Below are 7,587 nucleotides of genomic sequence, written 5' to 3' on the forward strand. Positions count from 1 at the left end.
CCATCTATGGGATTGCACAGAGTCGGACACGACTGAAGTGACTTAGCAGTAGCAGTATCTCTCTATAGTTCGATGACTACTTTACCAGAGGGTACTATCTGTAACATCAACAGATTTAATTATAAAAAGAAGCTTTCCAGATTAGACAAAAATGTCTTCTTAAAAAATGATGATTTTATGAAGGTAATATATATGTCAGTTTCCAAAGTCAAATGTTCAAAAGGACATACAGGGAAAAATGTATCCAACTCCCACACCTGTACTTCAACCATCCAATTCCCTAGGCAAACACAGTAGCCAGGATTTTAACCTGTCCAGAGATATCTAATGCATTTATATACAAACGTACACACACACACACACACACAGAGCTGAATATCTTGTTTTTTCTCTTTTATTATCTCTTTTTTTTTTTTGGCTACATGGCATATGGGATCTCAGTTCCCAGACTAGGAACTAAAGTTGTGCCCTTGGCAGTGGGAAGCATGGAGTCCTAATCACTGGAGCCCCAGGGAATTCCCTCACTTTAAAAATTGTTCCACATCACTTGCTAATTTTTCCACATCAAATATGTAGAGATGGGCCTAACTTCATTGTTAATGACTGTGTTTCATGCAGTGATTTCTTGACTGCCAAGTGAACCCTTCTCCACCATGAAGACCTTTGTTGACTACTCAGCTCTCGGGTAGGACCCAGAAAGTCCTTCATAACCATCTCAATCGGAAACTATCCTTTAACCTATATCCTTCCCACCAATTAAGCAGACCTACAGTGGCTCTTGAATGGAGCTCTAATCGTTGCTCTTTCATGAACTCACTGTCTTTGCCGACCAGTGATCTCATTCTTCTGGCCCTTGGTCTTCTCATCTGGGAGTGGTACTGGGAGGGGGATGCTCTTCTAAGGTCCTTTTCAGCCTTTACCTTCTGTAAATCTGTGACTAGACGAGGTCAAAGGGCCTTTCCAAGTCTACACTTGGATCAGCAACTTATATTTTCCTTAGTTTCCTTCATAAGCTCTTTAAGGATGAGAAAATCTCTGCATGCAGTATCCCCTCCCAATGTCTGGCTGGAATAGTAGCTGCAGAAATGTTCGTTGATTTTCTGGGTTATCACTTAAAGTGCTATGCATTAATAATTCCTCCAATCCTATTACTGGAAATAGGTCAATTAACCCAGTTTCTTTCTTTGAGGACAAGTGATAAGAATCATGGTACTTGTGCTCTATCAGACCAGTTGGGAACAATTTGAGCAGTAGATCCTCACCAGTACATCTGACTTAGGCAGTCTGTGCATTCCTGGCATGAGCTATATCCATATTAGCAATTTGAAGGGTAAAAGAGTAGTTTTAGAAATAAAGAGGACATTGGGGATGGCAAAATTCAAACTTTTTATTTTGTAGATGTGGAAAACCAAGGCTTAGAATTTGAGAGATTTGTCTAAGGATTACGACTCGCCTAGTGATAGAATCAGGGTTAAGATCTGGCTTTCCTGACTTTTATTCTAGAGAAAAAAAAAGGAGAGGGGGAACAGAATCTTTACAGAGTGTTATTATGCATTGTCATTAATTGGAACTTGCTGTTCCATGAAACTATGCCCACATACTATGTAGGATATGATGGTTTGTATTTTACTACACTTCTTCATCTGAAAAACTAGATTAATAAACCTACTTACCTCACAAGGTGGTAGAAGGATTATAAGAGATGCCTATAGGGTCCAGGGAAAGCCCCAGGCATGTAAAGGTTACCTACAATTATTATTTAAAGATCTTCACAATGAAAGGTCATTTTGTAATATAATTTCCTCTTCACTTGATTTTTTTGGAAGAGAGGGAGTTGGATTTAAATTATCAAATTTTGTTAAGGGAAGGTACACCTTTCTGTTATTACTCTGATAAAAGTCATAGCCACTCATTAACTTAGCCTTCATCTTAAAAATGGAAGAATTATCCCTGGTTTTTGTCCCATTTTCAGTGACTATGAAGACTAAGAAAATTTCATTTATTCACACATACCTTTTTTTTTTTAAATCAAAGTTGAAACACAACTCTTTTATAAAATTTAAAAATTTTTTATTTATTTATATATTTATTGATTTTTGGTTGCAGTCTGTCTTCGTTGCTCTGCCTGGACTTTCTCTACCTGCAGTGAGCAGGGGGCTACTCTCTAGTTGTAGTGATTAGGCTTCTCACTGTGGTGGCCTCTCTTGTTGCAGAACACAGGATTTAGGCACACGGACTTCAGTAGTTCTGGCTTATTTGCTCTGTGACATGTGGATTCTTACCAGGCCAGGGATCAAATCCATGTCCCCTGCATTGACAGGTTGATTTCTATCCACTGTGCCACCAGGGAAGTCTCATTTACACATATCTTCGTGTCTTTTGCCAAACCATCTCTATTATTACTTACTTTTTGTTTTTATTTAAATAGACCAACTTTTAAGTAATTTGTGTATAGTTATGTTACAATATAGAATTCTTTATTGTTCCAATTTTAGTATATGTGCTGCTGAAATGAGCACTGGAACTCTTAAGTAAAAAGGTATTGCTATTCCACTTAGAAAATACAGAGTGAAATGTATTCAGTTGAAAGATTAGAAGACTTTGGTTTAAATTCCAGCCTTGCTCTTTGGTGGTCATGCAATTTTGAACAAGTTGTCTCAATTTTATCTACAGAATGATGAGCAAAATATATAATTCACAGTGTTTTTATGATAATAAATAGAATCAGGTATCTGATAGCACTTTGAAAAAACTTAAGACAGTGCACATTATTAGTTATTGTTAAATAAAGGGAAAAATAGCAGGTTGGGAGAAGAGAGTGGCACCATTTAATAGTGTACAGTTTATTCAGAAGGTGGGAGGATATAGAAAACCTCAACATCTTAAAGAATGGATATATAGGGTTTCCCTGGATGGTCCAGTGGTAAAAAACCTGCCTGTCAATGCAGGAGACTCAAGAGATGCAAATTCAATCCCTGGGTCAGGAAGATCCCCTGGAGGAAGAAATGGCAATCCACTCCAGTATTCTTGCCTGGGAAACCCCAAGGACAGTGAAGCTTGGCAGGCTACAGTCCATGGGGTCGCAAAGACTCAGATACTACTTAGCCACTGAACAGTAACATAGATCAGTGCAGCTATGAGAAGGGGTTGAAAATGGCAAAAAAAATCAACAAAAATCTTGCTAAAGGAGAGGGCATAATCCACTTACATTCACTTTGATGAAAAGAATTTGTACAACATGAAACTGCGGCAAGTTTATGTCAAGTTTTAAAACTATAGCTTCAAACAGATAACTAATGAGAACCTCCTGTATAGCTGAGGAAACTCTATTCGGCACTCTCTGGTGCCCTAAATGGGAAGAAAATCCCAAAAGAGGGAATATATGTACATGTATAGTTGATTTACTTTGCTGTACAGCAGAAACTAACACAATATTTTAAAGCAATTCCCTGGTAGCTCACACCATAAAGTGCCTGCCTACAATGTGAGAAGCCTGGGTTCAATCCCTGGGTCAGGAAGATCTCCTGGAGAAGGAAATGGCAATCCACTCCAGTATTCTTGCTTGGAAAATCCCATGGATGGAGGAGCCTGGTAGGCTCTAGTCTATGGGGTTGCAAATAGTCGGCCACGACTGAGCAACTTCACTTTCATACTCCAATAGAAATGAATTTAAAAAATTAAAAATATACCACCAAGTGTTAAAACTTAATCATATATATAATGAATACAAGATATCTTAACAGTCATTCATATTTTTTATATTCTATTGCAATCATTCATTTTTCTAAGACTAACATAATTTTCTTACTTGATCTCTAGAGTATAATGCAAACCATGTCAAGAGTCCCAAATACTTATGACTTAAATTGCAAAGTGTAGGAATAGTCAAGACTACAAGCTCCCCAACCAAACCATGCTCACTTTAATAAAAAGCTTTTTGGCCTGCAAGCGGCTCAGTGGCATGCAGTGTCCAGCAGTCTTGCTGGTGTGATGCTGAGGCTTGAGCAGTATGATGATGGAGACCTTCGTGAAGCCCGGGCTCAAGAACTTGAACCTCATTTCATTGTGCTGGAGACAGTCTGAGTGACCAAGACAAAGAATGGGGACAAGGTGTGGGCCTGCAAAGTGGCAGACAAAACTGGCGGCATCAATATTTCTGTCTGGGACGATGAGGCCAAACTGATCCAGCCTGGCGACACTATCCAGCTCACTAAAAGTTATTCGGTGTTCAAAGGTTGTGTGCCATTGTGCACTGGCCATGGGTGTGATCTTCAGAAGATTGGAGAATTCTGTATGGTTTATTCTGAGGTTCCTAAATTCAGTGAGCCAAACCCAGAATACAGTGCCTAGCAGGCACCCAACAAGATGGTTCAGAACAGCAGTCTTAAGGCTCCCTGGACTCCCTGCCACTTCTCCAGCCTCTAAGAGCCAGAACGCATTGGACTGAGCACCCCACCAGGTCCTGGTGGTGGCCTGCACCCCCTCACACTTCCTCTGACTCCACTCCCCCAGCACTTGAATTATCTGAAGTCAGCCCAACCACAGCTACTGCCCTCCTGGCCCCTCCAGCAACCACGTCAGTAAAGGCAAAAAAAAAAAAAAAAAAAAAAAAAAAAACCCAGAGGAGCAGCAAAAGAAAGCAAAAGACCTTTTTCCTCCCTGCCACCAGCCATAACCCAAGTGTTTGCTAGAGAACACAGCTTTCTACTGGGCTGCAGGCTCTGTGGGGCCAGGAGGTATAGGAGTCACTAAAGTTCACTATGCGGGAGTGGTGAGCAGTAGCCTAATCCACCCTCAGCCCATACTCCCCTCCTTGTTCAGCTGAAGCTGCCTGTCTCCTGGGATTCAGGGTGCTCTGCCTCCCTTCCTTCCGCTTTAGAAACAATGGTTACAGTCTGTTTCTTATGTGTGATGTAGAAGTCTAACTGAATCCCTCCTTCCTAATAAATGTTACCACTCTGTTGAAAAAATAAGAATAAAAAGCTCTTTGGAATGTATTCCAACCCTTTCCTACTCTCTTTACTTCCTGATTACCTGCTGTCCCCTCCTATTCTCACTGGTGACCTTGTCTGCAACCTCATGAAGAAACTAGAGGGAGCCAGCTGGACCACTGCCAACTTCCCGTCTCCAAATCTCCATGGCGACGCTGCCTTCCCCTTCTCCCTGGACCTCTCCTCTGAGTCTGAAGCATCCTACTCCCTGTTGGAATTTCTCACTCTTTCTGCCGTCTGTTCTCCTTGTGGCTCTAACCTCGCCCTCACTGCAGTTTTTTCTCGTCAGCATTAAACATTTTCACTTCTCACGCTGTCCACAGTTCCCACGTGGCATTGCTTTGACTCTCTATCCTTTACACCAAACGTGTTCCAACACAGTCTCTTCCTAGTGTCCTATTTTGTCCTCTTCTTCACTCCTAACCTCCCAAGTCAGTCTTCAAATTCCCTTTTTCTCCAAGAATGCTATTTTTCTTCCAAAGTTTAATCCACAGGAATTTGTATATACTTTTATACAAATAGTATAATAAAGAATAAATACATAGAATTTTGCTATAGTGCCAAATAAATTGTAATGCCACATAGATTGTCCATATGCCCCCATTTCTGCTTATGTGATTTTTTTTTTTTTTTTTGCAGGTGAATAGGTTTCTTGTAGTCATAGCAGCCATGCTAACTTTTTGACCCACTAAAGGTGCAGGTCAGGAAGCAACAGTTAGAACTGAACATGGAACAACAGACTGGTTCCAAATAGGAAAAGGAGTACGTCAAGGCTGTATATTGTCACCCTGCTTATTTAACTTCTATGCAGAGTATATCATGAGAAATGCTGGGCTGGAAGAAGCACAAGGGGGAATCAAGATTGCCGGGAGAAATATCAATAACCTCAGATATGCAGATGACACCACCCTTATGGCAGAAAGTGAAGAGAAACTAAAGAGCCTCTTGATGAAAGTGAAAGAGGAGAGTGAAAAGGTTGGCTTAAAGCTGAACATTCAGAAAACTAAGATCATGGCATCTGGTCCCATCACTTCATGGGAAATAGATGGGGAACAGCAGAAACAGTGTCAGACTTTATTTTTTGGGGCTCCAAAATCACTGCAGATGGTGACTGCAGCCATGAAATTAAAAGACGCTTACTCCTTGGAAGGAAAATTATGACCAAGCTAGATAGCATATTCAAAAGCAGAGACATTACTTTGCCAACAAAGGTCCATCTAGTCAAGACTATGGTTTTTCCAGTGGTCATGTATGGATGTGAGAGTTGGACTATAAAGAAAGCTGAGCACCGAAGAATTGATGCTTTTGAATTGTGGTGTTGGAGAAGACTCCTGAGAGTCCCTTGGACTACAAGGAGATCAAACCAGTCCATTCTGAAGGAGATCAGCCCTGGGTGTTCTTTAGAAGGAATGATGCTAAAGTTGAAACTCCAGTACTTTGGCCACCTCATGTGAAGAGTTGACTCATTGGAAAAGACTGTGATGCTGGGAGGGATTGGGGGCAGGAGGAGAAGGGGACAACAGAGGATGAGATGGCTGGATGGCATCACTGACTAGATGGATGTGAGTCTGAGTGAACTCTGGGAGTTGGTGATGGACAGGGAGGCCTGGCATGCTGAGATTAATGGGGTCGCAAAGAGTCAGACATGACTGAGTGACTGAACTGAACTGAACTTAAAAGAATAAAACATGGCCTGCTACAAAAACAACTGGTCTACCCGAGAGAATGTTGCCTTCACTTATCTGAGAACATTCTTCTGAAGATTAGCAAAGACTTCCATTCCACTAAATCCACTGTAATCTTAAATATAGATTTGAATTTCAACTTCTTAGTAGTGTTTGATGCAGCTGATAACTCCTTGGTGACAACTTCTCTTTCCCTGGTTTTGTGATGGTATATCCTGCTGTCTACCTTGGTTGTTCCTTCTGTTTGCCTGTTGACTATTTCTCCTCTACTGTTCATTCTACATCGAAGTTCCTAAGGGCTCCTTGCTGAGTTCCTCAGCTCTTGTCACTCTATCAACTCTCTTTAGAGAGTCTCACTTACTCTTGAGACTCCCATTATCATCGTCATGCTGGTGATTATCAAATTCATTTCTCCAGCAAAATATCTTCCCCAGAACATCATATCTGCCTTTCTAGTGTTCAGCTAGGTATGCCACAGAATGTTTCATAATACGCATGTAAATCTCAATGTTTTCTAAAACAGAACTCACCTTCCTACTCCCAAATTTTTATCTTCGCAAGTGTTCTCTAACTTAGTAAAGGCCATCACCATCCACTCAGTTGATTTAGCCAGTAACTTAGGAGTCATCGTTGATCTATAATTATGTCTTCCTCACCATGCCTCCTTCTCCCCATTAATTAATCACCAATTCTTTTCTATGCTATCTCTTACGCACTTCTCTAATCCATTTACTTTTCTAAATTGTCACTGTCATTACACCAAGTCTGAGGTATCATCATCTTTCAACTGGATTCTGTGACAGTCTCTTACCCTCCCATAAAGCACATCTGATTGTGTCGCTCTCTCCTTACACTCTTCAGTGGTTTCCCACTGATTTGAAGATGAAGGCTTCCCAGGCTCTGTGTGATTT

The 7,587-nt window shown here is 40.8% G+C and overlaps 1 pseudogene; it reads left to right on the top strand.

Annotated features, from left to right (window-relative positions):
- The first annotated feature begins 4,009 nt into the window (after positions 1-4,009).
- Positions 4,010-4,609, top strand: LOC129627242 (SOSS complex subunit B1-like; annotated as a pseudogene).
- Positions 4,610-7,587: the final 2,978 nt, after the last annotated feature.

This window comes from Bubalus kerabau, chromosome 14 (genome assembly GCF_029407905.1).
Source record: "Bubalus kerabau isolate K-KA32 ecotype Philippines breed swamp buffalo chromosome 14, PCC_UOA_SB_1v2, whole genome shotgun sequence".
Classification (NCBI taxonomy): Eukaryota; Metazoa; Chordata; class Mammalia; order Artiodactyla; family Bovidae; genus Bubalus; species Bubalus kerabau.